The sequence below is a fragment of the Meles meles genome, chromosome 2, assembly GCF_922984935.1.
Source record: "Meles meles chromosome 2, mMelMel3.1 paternal haplotype, whole genome shotgun sequence".
Taxonomy (NCBI): Eukaryota; Metazoa; Chordata; class Mammalia; order Carnivora; family Mustelidae; genus Meles; species Meles meles.
Window position 1 is genome coordinate 162680166 of NC_060067.1, and position 12513 is coordinate 162692678.

A 12513-nucleotide genomic window follows, 5' to 3' on the forward strand; every position below is an offset into this window, starting at 1 on the left:
GGATGGTAAATATTGTCATGTGTGTTTTACCACAGTTTTAAAAAATGGAAAAAAAACACACACCACAAAGCCTAGTATGGGAATGAGACTTGATCCGTCAGACAACATCAAGTGTTTCCACACAATGGAGAGTAACTCAAAGGGGTTCTCGTAACAAACACAAATGCTATTGATATAAAGATTGAGTTAGTCAGGAGAATGACTGAAGACAGGAGGATCAACTAGGACATTGTACTTTGAAGGAGAAAATAAGGGGTATGGACAAAGAAATATATAAACTTAGACAATATATCAGGGACACTATGAAATTCTAATAATATTTTATAGTGTCTTCTCTCATTTGGATCCAGCCTCCCCTTCTTGTTGATGTGTAAATGCCTGGCTAGATATCACTGAGGGTAGATGGAGGAGGGTAATTTTTAGATATATTTATTTAAAATTTCATCTTTGAACTTTCTGTCTTGAAATAGATGCATCTTGGTTGGGTTATAGTGTGTGTGTTTTTATGGAAGATGCCATTGCAGTCATAGTAAAATATTTACTGCTCTAGCCCCCAAAGGGACATAGTTTATTCATTCATTTAAATGAGTTTTTATGACATGCCTAGTACCATGGGCTGGCACAACTCTAGGCTCTGAGATATAGAAATGGGCAAGATAAAATCCCTTGTCTTGATAAAACTTATTTTCTAAGGAGGAAGACAGACAACACAGAAAATAGATGATATAATTTCAACAGTAATAAGTAAGGGATAGAGAATGAGGGAGGGCTTTGGGTGCAGTGGTCAGGGAGGGTCTCTGAGGAAGGGACACTGAATGGAGACCCATATTACAGGCGTGGAAATCTGTCCCCCTGCCTCCATATCTTTCTGACCTTTTCTCCTCTGCATTCACATTGTCTTCCTTCTGTGCCTGGAACTCTCCAGGGTTGGGTTTCTCTTTGGTTCACCAGTGTTCTATAGAACAGACTGTCAGTGAATTGGGGGTGAGTGTCCCAGGCAGAGAACGGACTATAGCCTGAGAGGTGGGAGGCAGGTAGGGCAAGGGGTTTGGATGGGAAGACACTGAGGATGTTGAATAAGGGAGCAATCGGCATCCAGACAAGACTTGAAGCCACCGGGCTGCAGGAGAAGGCTGGCCTCAGAAGAGAGTGGCACTACAGGATGGAAGAAGTCTTGAGATGGCATCTCAGGGGCACCAGGATATAGGGCTCAGGGTGACAAGAGGAGCCAATGAAGGTGACTGAGAAGAAGTGGCTGGTAGGGTAGGAGGAAAGCAGGAGTGTGGGCTGTCCTTGAGGTTAGGTGAGGAATGGGTCTCACTTTGGGATAACTTCCATATCTAGGGCTCTGGCATCTCTGTTTTATCTACCCACTGTATATGGATGACCATCTGGCCTGTGAGGAGACAGGTAAGACAGACCAGGTTGCAACCAATCCTCAACTCTCTTCTAAAGTAATGAAAGATACCCAGTGAGGCTGCAGAAGTGTGGAGCCTGGTGTGGTGTGCATGTGCACGCACATGTGTGTATACATGTGAAAACTCTCTCTGAAGCAGAGGTCCTCACCCTTGGCTGCACTTTAAATCACCAACACCTGGGCCCTAGACCAAGCAGCTCTGAATCTCTGAGGGCAGGACCCACGTTATCAGTGTACTTGATCTATTCATTCAACAAACATCAGTTCTAAATTATGTTCAAGGCACAAAATCAGTAATTTCAGTATGCCTCTAGCAGCTTACAGTTCTAGAAGGGGAGATAGACACCTGGAGATTATGATAATTGGATTAAGTCCCATAAGTGCAAGAAGCACTGAACAAGGAGTGGCTGACTTTAGGGACTCAGTGAAGGCTTTCTGGAGGAGGTGACAAAAGAGTGACATTTCTAAAGCAAAGTGGGAATTTGCCAGACAGAACAGAGGAGGCCATGATCCACAGTTGGTAGAAACAAAGTGTCTGCTGAAAGGGGAGCCCACATACACATGAAAATAATAGATATTATGCTACTTGTAAATTCAAAGAATTATAGAGATGGTGAGACATTGGAGATCACCTGATCAAACTCCCTCTTTTGCAGATGGGAGAACTAAGACCCAGGCAGAAGCAACTTGTTCACAATTGTCCATTGAAGTCAAGATGGAATTAGAACAAGGACTCAGGTCTTTGGCCATCCTGCCTGGTATCTTTTATTTAGCAATTATTGTCAGCAAATAGCTCTGTTTTCCTGATGTGCTGAAATTTTATTGACTTATTCATGAAGCCAATGTCAGCTGAGCCCACTCACCATGCTCAGCTCTGTGCTGTGTGCTGGGAACCCTGTAGATGAGTCAGACCAGCAGGATCCTTTCTTCATTATGGTATAGTGATGTGAAGATGAACTACTTAGGCTCTAGGTTTGGGCTTCTTGGATGCCTCTAGTTCTTAAATCTTGTGTAAGTGACTTAAATTCTTAGTTTCCCCATCTATAAAATGGGCCATCTATCTCACAGAACTGTGGTGAGACTAAATAATATTGTGCATACCAACAGTGGTGTTTGGCTCTCCAGGGAAAAGCAGTGGGGAGGGAGGATTGGTAGTATTTGCTGATTTCCATGGTGCAAATACTCTGACTATGGCTGATTTCAAGCTACCAGTATGACATGAGCTGGCTCACAAAATTTCTGAACTATTAACAACCTGCTGTCACAAGCTGGCAGAAGCCAGGTCTAGAGCACCTCTTCATGTAAGTACTTGGGATAGACAATGACTATATCTTACTATTCAAGAGTATTTATTATTAATAGTATTTTTATGATTACTATCAGGGTAAACAGCATGGAAACTTCTACTATTAGGGTTATTACCATGGAAACTTGAACACGTAATTACAAATGTGACAAGTACTAAAATGCAGTTGTACAAGATGCTGGGAATATACACCTGGGAAATTGAACCTTTTTAAACTAAGATAATGGGGACGGCTAAGAATAGTGCAAACACAAGAGACAGAATGTGCAAAGGCCCTGGGGTAAGAAAGGGCATGGGATATACATGATGGCTACTATGAACAGGGCAGAAAAAATGAGTTAAAAGCGGTTGGTCTCAAGCTGGAAGGGAGGGTTGGGACCTGCTTGTTTGGCTCTACCCTAAGAGACATGGGGGGCTATTGGAATATTTTAAAGCTGGGGAGTGCAATGATCAGATTTGCCTTTTAAAAGATCATTCTGATTGAATTATAGAGAATGGCCTTGGAAGCCAGGGTGGATTCAAGGAGGTCAGTCAGAGGCCAGTATGGTGTCCTCAGCCAGAAATAATGGCATTTCGGACTAGAATACTGGTAGTGGGGACAGGCAGAAGAGGATGGAATCTAGGAGGTCACATTGGCAGCACTTGATGATTGATTGGATGGGGTGAAGGTTGGGGGAGGAAGGGGAGGAGATGCCTCTCGGGTTTCAGGTTTGAAAAATTGGGTGGGTATAGTGTAGAAAGTGATTTTGAAAAAGGTATAAATTGCTAAGGGAGTTCAGAGGAAGGACAAAATACTTCCAGCTGGTGGAGAGGTGGGAAGATTTAATATTGTAAAGATGTCAATTAATGCATAAATTTAACACAATGCCAATCAAAGTACCAACAAAATGTTTGGGGAAAATTTACAAGAATTCACCTGGAAAAATAAAGGTGTTAAAATAGGACCCCTCATTCTGAAAAATGAGAGGGCCATGCCCTACCAGACTTAAAACTATTTTGAGTAATTAGAAGAATATGGGGCTTTGGAGGTACATGTAGAAATGTTATGCAAAGGAAGAGAACATTTAAAAATAAGCAGGTCTCATACACATTAATGGTATAAATACCTAAACATGTGTATAGGTAAGAAGCCATCCCAGTCAATGTGGAAAAGATGGAATGTTTAACAAATGGTGTTAGATCAACTAGTTAAGTATCCAAAAAAAAAAAAAAAATAGCTAATTTTATATTATAAACTAAAACATTTGAATTAAGTCTTTTTAATTAAAAATGTACACATTTGCAAAATATTGTTATTATAATCTGGAGCCTTGCTAACCTTGACCCCAAGGAAACCATCAAGCATAAATCTATGATTACGTAAAAAGAAAATTTTCGCATGTTGAGGAGATGGTCATTAAATCAAAAGGAAAAGGACAAACTGAGAACATATTCATTCCATGTGACATATTGTCTTACACGTAAAGAGATTCACTCATTTGTTCAGCAAAAGCTTATTTTATGCCTATATTTGTCAACAACTAAGTTATGCATTGTGGATAAAGAGGGGAATGTTAGATATCTCACAAATTAAAAAGAAAAAGAAATATGTAAATTAAAAGCTAACAAGGAATATCAGGAATTAATTCAGTAAGGAATTTAACAATAAGCATTTTAAAAAATCCCAATCACATTAATAAACAAATACATGCAAATTAAGACAACTACAGGATGACATTTTCCCCCCATTAAGTTGGCAAAGATTTTCTTTTTTTAACAAATGAAAATCTCCAAATTGGCAAAATAGTAGAAAGTGGGGACTTTCTAACATATTCCTGTAGGAGGGTAGAAGGCTCTAGGAGAGTATCTCAATGGTACTAGCTTTAAAAATGATTCTTGTTTATATCAATGTAATAAAATTAAAATTACCATTCAGAAAAATGTATATACCATTTGACCTAACAATTCTACTTTTTTGGAACATATACTTAGGAAATAACTGAGTTTGCCTGAAGGCTGTTCATTGGAGCACTGTTTGTGGTAGTGAAGGATTGAAAATATCTTTAGTGTCCATGAGGGGACTCGTTAAATAAACAGTGAACAATCCTTATACTGAAACACTTTTTGGACATTGAAAGTAGTGCTGTGAATGGATATTTAGATGAAATATTTAGATGAAAGATGTCTGTGATAGAGGTTTTTAAAAAACTATATGCACAGTATGGTCCAATTTATATATATATGAAAAAAGAATAGTTGTGTAAAAAACCCAAGTAAGATATAGAAACCTGCATATGAAGGCATTACCAATGGTGGCTTCTAGATGTTGGTATTATTATTATTTGTTTAAATTTTGCTTACTTGTATTATTTTCTGAAAAAATTAATTAATAATGAAAGAAAATGTGGTGTAAAAAATTAGTGTCCCACATATTGAAATACTGAAACAGCATACATTGGTAAACTTGATTCTTTAGGTACAGAAAGAGTATTTCCAGCCAAGGAAGCAGTGAAGCTTCTTCCTGAAGACTGCTTTGGAGAAGGAAGGACCATGGGAGGCAGTTAAGGGTGAGGAGGGTGGGGATAAGTTATACATTCTTTCACAAGCAGAGAAGAAAATAAAAATACAAACACTGTCCACGATGGCTTGGGAGGCTGGTCACTCCCTCTAGAAACATCCACCTGAGGCTACTGAGCCAAATGCAACTCAGGTTGGTAGAAACGCCTGGCTAATGTTACTCAGGGAGGGGCCCAAACACTAGAGGAAATGGATTGGTGATCTCTAGTCTGGCCCACTCAAAGAGAAGCAACCAGCATGGAAAGTCACTTTACAACCCATTGGAAATCTTAGTCCAGTAGCTGGAAAGGCAGTGGCTTCCCTAGGTGACTGGAGGTGGGGCTTTTCTTAGAACTGAGGCCTACCTTTCCTGAGCCTGGAGAATCCTGGCCTTCTCTTTTGTGGGGGGTGGGGCGAGGGTGGTGGGCAGAGAGCTTGTGGGGGTCCAGCCTGCCTGAGCCACACATTCTGAGCCTCGGAACATGCTCCACTGCAGGATTGTGTATCAGAAACCACCATAGGCCTAGACAAAATATCTGCTCCATTGGTCAGGTGGAAAATATCATCTTGATTCCAGAGGAAAAGAAAACCTTGAAAAGTCTTGAGAGCTTTAGTGAGGACAGAGTGAGCACCAGCAGGAGGGTGGCATCCGAGAGGAGGATTCACCAGACTCAGCCAGAAAACCTGCTTTCAGATGACGGCAGGGGCATCAGTGACTTGTTTGTCCTTTTAACAAGTCACCTAACATCGCTGAGCCTCATTTTCTTCATCTGTAAAGCTCTGGTACTAATTATACTATTACCCATAGGTGTTTCCCCAATTTGGCCAAGTATGAGAATCATGCTTGGCTCCGTTCCAGACATACCAAATCATATTCTTTTGGGAGGGTCTAAGAATCTGTATTTTAAACAAAGAAAGGAGTTTGAGAAACCTGAGTCCTGCTCATCGGGCCTTTGTGGAGATGTTCTGGCTGGTAAAGCAATCTGCACGTGGGGCAGTTCCTAAGAGACTGAGTCATCACATGGTGAGCGCAGTATTTCTTCTTAAGTGGAACTTTCTAGAAGGAGACTCAAAAAGCAGGAGGTGGGAAAGGAGGCTCCAAGGTCCAACCATTGATTGTTCCTGTATCCAAGGATACACCACCACAATAAACCCAAGCCTATTAAATGTAACTTACCTGTATAATTAGCCAAAACTCAGTAATCAGTCCCCATGGCTGTTGCTGCCAAGTACAGCATAAACAACATCAGGGCTCTGAAAAACAACACATTTTCTTCGCACGTGTGACTTTGCAGGTCTGTTTTCCTCCAACCATGGTTTGCTGACGTGCAGCTTGCTGCTTCAGCATTGAGAGATACGTGAGAATATAGCACCGCGGGAAAGGTCTGTTTGGAGACCTAGAGGTGGTAGGCATGCCAGCCTGAGAGAGGGTCCTCTGCTTTCCTCGAACACTTCTCCACAGAGAACCGGCAGGGCAGAAAAATAAAATAATCCTGGTGGGGTACCCAGTGGGTTCATGGTTATTGGCTGTGCAGGCTTTCTTGGCTGTTTTGAGGACGCAGCAAGAGAATGTCTGGAGCATGCATTTGGGGTGGAATGGCCATTGTGTATAATCATAAAATCTGCGCGTCGTACCCGCCCCCCCCCCCAGACCAGTGTAAAGCCAGGATGTATGTGGCCATGGCAGGTCACTGAGCGTGCGGGGGTAGATGAGCACAGCTTTTCAGTATTATTCCTGTGGCTCTTTGCAGAATCTGGTCTACACATTTGATTGTTGGTTAAGAACGCTCCTGTAAGTTCTGTCATCAGGTGGAACTAGTAAGAAAAAAAAAATGATGATAGTAATTCAGTAGTCCCACCTGTCATTGTTTGAGGAGCTAGGGCCAGGCTCTGTCTCATGAGCTCATGTCATCACTGCCTTTTCTCACTGCGATGGTTCTTTTAGTATCTCAACTTTAGAGATAAGAATCCTGTGGCCTGAGGTCAGCAAGTTAGGTGCAATCCTAGTGGTCTGCTTCCAAAGCTGCTCTCTCCACCACTGATCTGTGCTACTTACCAATCCCATGTAGCTTCATAGGAGAAATTAAACAAAGCCTATCTGTTTGACTTCACCCAGTAGTTTTACCTGCAAATGCCAATGGCCTTGGCTCTCTGTTTGTTCTTCTGAGAAAATGCACAGGAAACAGGCCTGGCAAGTGAGCCTGGAAGGGGCTCAGAGGATGCCTTGCCTGGTGCTCCACACTGCAAAGCGGGATGTTTCTATTATGACATAGGCTGGGAACTTCTGAAGTACCTCAAGTTCCCCGGAAGTCATAGAAACTCTCCTGTCCATGAGTAACTGAACCTGCGGAAGGCAAATGAGTACCAGCTCCACTCTGTTATTAACAGAGAACTCAGCCCCAGGGTGGAAGACCATGACCAAGACTAGAGGCCTTGGTTTGAGCCCCAACATTCCTGCAAGTCACTTAACCATTCTGCACCTCAGTTTTCTAAGTGAACAAACGGGAAGGTATTTGTCTTACAGGGAAAATGAAATGATAGACATGCAAGGGCGTTATGTACAGAAATTAAAAAAATACAAGTCTAGTTCACGACTGTCAGCATTTGGCAGAGACATACAGTTCCTGGGATGAGTTCTAGGTGGCTTTGCCCTCATCAACTGTTGGATGGAGTGTGGATGTTTTTGCATGTCTCCCCTTCTGTAAGAGGCTTCTTGAAAGACCTACCACACTGTGCCCTTAATATCTGGATCTAGTTAGAAATGAGGATTTTGTCGGTGATGAAGGCCAAGGCAGCCTGAGAACGTGGCTCTGTAGGTGAAGTGAAGGGAGAACAGGCCTTCAATGGAGGATGAAAGGAGCAAGAGATGCTGACGTGGCCAGGTGAGCCCAGGTGCACACGGAGGAGCTGCTTGTCGAGGTGTGTGGTGGACCTTAGAAGCTGGCAAATGAGAACTAGTGGAGACACTGAGAAACCAAAGAATCCAAGTCAACTAACCTCCTCCCCCAGAGGACTTCTTATCTTTTACTCTACACAAGTGAATGCATTTGATTACACACCCCTGTTTATTATTTGGGAGAAAGGGTTCATAAGAAAATGACCAGGAACAGGCAGCAGTTTGGAGGAGAAATGGGAGGCCTAGATTTTTCCACAAACCACCAGATCATACTCTGAACAGTCTTGTTCCCGAGGCTCAGTGCGGGGTGTGAGGTCTTCTTTGCATAAAGCTGCTGTGCACAAATGTGCACGCGGGACTGCAAATGTTAATCGCTCAGCCACTTCACATTCCTTTCTTTTTTTCTTATAGCATTACCCTGATTGAAAAAAATCCCATTTAAGAAATGAATCTGATTTTGAGTTAAAAATACCCCATTCAAACATCAAAAACTGGCCTGAGTACAATTGTTCCCCATTCACACTGGAAACAGGTTGACTCAACAGCCCTCCTGGTAGCCCATAGTTTTACTGAGGTCGCTTCTACCCTCACCTCTTGTGAAATCCAGATCCATCCTCCGGCTGAGTCTGAAGAATGATGTCTCCATTGGAAGCCCCAGTATAGGGGGCTGGTGTTTCACCGGAGACATCCCAGCCTCTTAATGGCCTGGTGCTCTCGGCTATAATATTCTAAATACACATTACAGAGAGCATGAGCATATTCATAACTGCTCCATTGTGGCATTTAGATTTACCCTTGAAATTTATCTTTAATTTTTACAGTTGTCTCCTTAACCATGTATATTACTCCCTTCTTCAAACAATCCGTCTTCCTGCTGCAGTTTTTCTTGAAACCAAAGCGTAATTAAATATTAAATTAATATTTCATTTTAAATTAAATATCAAAAGCTTCAGTCTAATCTTTCACTTGTGCACTGCTCGTTCTCACCTCGTGTTCTTGTTCCTGTATCCACAAAGGCAGGTGCCGCCTCTTAATAATGTGTTCCTATATTATCTTTGTCCTTTTTTTTTAATTGGTGACACTGAGCTTTTGCTGCATTGAAATAAATGGATGTAGAGAAAGATTTCAATGTAGCAAAGGTTAACAACAACATAATTCAACAGCCTATGGTTTCAACCCCACCCATTTCCACTTCTCGAAGAAGTTCACTGGGCCAAGTAGGTAATTGTCTTAAAATCATATAATGCAAGAGCTCACAAGGGATCTTAGAGGCCATTTAGCCCAACTATTTGTCTCTGCAGAGAGATAAACCAAAGTCCACCCGGCCTTGAAGGTGATGAATGGTCAGTCAGGGGTGGGATGTAAAGTAGATCCCAGGCCAGACCCGTTTTATCTCCTTTGACTATCAGATGCTGCAAAAAAATATAACTTGAGAGCATTAAAATGCTAATTGAACGTAGGCTCTGCATGTTGGACCCATGAGCAGTAGGGAAGAAGGTAGACAACTGGACAATGAAATTGGGAGGAAGCGGTGGGAGAAACAGAGGAATTCAATCAAAGCACAAAGAAGGCAGACCTCACAGGAATCAATGTGGAGACTCAAGGCTCTTTGAAGACATGGATTCTGGGGGGAGAGCAGAATGGAGAAGTCCCAAAAGTAACATGAAGGCAAGAGCTGGAGTCTGTATACTGAATTCTTCCCAATGCTAGATTGATCTACACCTTCCTGGCCTGCCAGCAGAGTAACTATCTTTGACCAGAGCCACACAGAGGGGCATTTCTGATGCATGGTTTCTCCTTTGCTTATTTATCAAAGTCCATCTTCTGATCTGGTGTTTGTCTGGCAGTCACATTATATAGATTTTAGGTTTCTTAGGCAGGATCCTTTTCCTTTGTTTTCTTTGTTATTGGAGAAGGATAAGATTTCAAGTTAGGACTGGAGAGATCCTCTGGTTCTGTGGGCTAGACCAACATGGTCCTCAGGGGACCATGGGCTTTATGCATACCTGATGAAAGTGAAGATCCTTTGCTGCAGATGAATGCACATATGTGCAAACATACAGCTAGGCTCCGACTTCTGGAATTTTCTTGGCCTCTTGATGGCCATCCATACACTCCATGATGATCCTAGGCTCCAACTAGAGACTTATTAGTGAGGAAAGCTGAAATCCAGGCCAAAATCCCAGAGCAACCACCCAACTGATCACTCAGATGTTCCCTCTCTCCATCATCTTATTTGTCTCATCTCAAATTTTTGCAAAGGAATTTGATCAGCCTTTGATGCTGCCATTTTTGTGATGAGTACTCCTATTGGTCAGGACATAAATGACCTCCTGCCTGCAATGTCCATGCTGTCTTTGTTCAGGGTTGACCAGAACTCTAACAAAGAGTCCCCTTTCCATATTAGCCCGTGTCCCCTATATTTTTGGGAAACAGAAGTAGAGGTGTTAGCTAGAGTAAGTGTTATCTGGTCTCTGTGCATCCTCTTAAGGAAAAAAAAATCATATAGAATTTATACATCTCACCAGCCTCTTGGGAAAATTAATATTGAACACCAGCCAGTTCTTTTTTAAATGTGTAGTTCCCAGTAGATATTTTTAGTTAAATACTATTTACTTATAAAATAAAACCTTTACATATTGCTTAAACTTTATATCTATTTGCTGGGTCCAAGATACGTAAGTAACCTCATATATTATACCCGCAATCAAAATGAGAAATGACACATAAGATCCAGGCTCTCAGGAGAAATATTATGAAATCTCAAGGTATTGATGAAAGTTTTTCCAAGGCTGATCCAAATGGGATTTAGATTCTGTGGCAGTTGAAATGTGTATTATTAAACTCCTTAAGCAAACCCGAATGACTCCCAGTGGAGGATTAAGACATTCTATGTATAGCAAAGACGAAATTCTCATGTCTGAGTTTTCTCTATTGAATTCCCCCTTGATTAGCTTCTGTAATATTTAACTTCATGCCATGCCATAATTATTTAATAAAAGGTAAATATAAATTATATTTCAGTGGGGATATGACCTTTTACCTTAATGTTATGTTACTAAAGAAAGACATAGATAAATAGAGCCTATAGATCGAAGCATATTTTTAATTTACTCTGTTTTTGCCTTGCTAGCACTTCTCTGTGTCCCTGTCAGCCAAGGGCTTGGCAGCACTTCACAGCACCCCCCCACCCATGTGGTAGGAGAGGTTGTAAATTCACACTGATGATGGTGGTTAATGATCTGGTTGGCCCTGAGAGGCAGTCTTGGTCCTGGTCTTGGGCACCTCATTAGCTAATTGAGGTTTGCTTGGCTCACACCAGGCCTGAAATATCAGAGAACACCCAGGGAGGTGTGGGGGGGCAGGTGGTGGATGGAATGAAACTGGGATTCAACATGAGGCTGAATATGTAGGATGGAAAAAGCAACTGGCCAGTTGGGAAGTCAGTTTGGAACCAAAGTCAAAGTTGTCCGACCTCATCTCCATGTTTTGAAGGCTGGAAACTACAAGAATTGACCGACTTTCCTTCTTACGGTTTGTATTGACTAAATGGTTTCAACTTCACGGTTTGTACTTCAAGATGCATGTGATTAAATGAAATTGTGTGTGCACACGCATGAGATTTTTTTTTCCTGTCCAGTGTGCACACGCATGAGATTTTTTTTTCCTGTCTGTATAGATGACAGTGTGTTTTTACCATTGTCCTCTCATCTGGGGTACACCACCCATCCACCATTTGTGCTATGATGAAGTCTGGCGGGGGCCTGCCAAAAAACACTCAACATCAGAAATAGATGAGTATGCCTAGTCTACTTACTCATTTTAAAACATGAGTTGCTAACCCAGTGTGGTCAAGGTAGTCTGCTATTTCGGATTTGGGTTGGGACTGAGAACGGGAGGGCAGGTAAGATAAACCAGACATTACCCATGTGTCCCGGCAGTCTCCTATTTAATGGGAACAGCAGTGGGTACAAACGTGGGATCAATTCTGTGAAAGAGAAAGCACCATCTGCATCCCACTTCCGTGTGCTGATTAAAGCCTGGCTTTAGAGAATTCATCTGCAAGTGGCAGGAAGGACAAGGGATAATGAGATTAGTGGTGGTCATAGGGAGACCCCTGGAGCTCTAGCCAGAAGGTAGTGAGAGCTTGCTTGGGGGAGTAGTTGTGCAAATGGGAAGAAAGGACAAGGACAGTAGTGGAGACCACAGGGGCCTTGGAGGGGTTAGATAGTCTGCCTCAGGGGATGGTCCCTTACCTTATGGCCAACACATTGTGAGCACACCCATATCTATCATTTCCATTTTCTCCATGTAAGAAAATTGGTACCCTAGGTAACGAAATAGTGCCTATTTGAAAAA

General features: G+C 42.1%; 1 protein-coding gene across 6 annotated transcripts in view; it reads left to right on the top strand.

Moving 5' to 3' along the window:
* The window catches only part of EBF2 (EBF transcription factor 2), a 185469-nt gene that overhangs the window by 150557 nt on the left and 22399 nt on the right, over positions 1–12513 (top strand). The window lies entirely within an intron of this gene.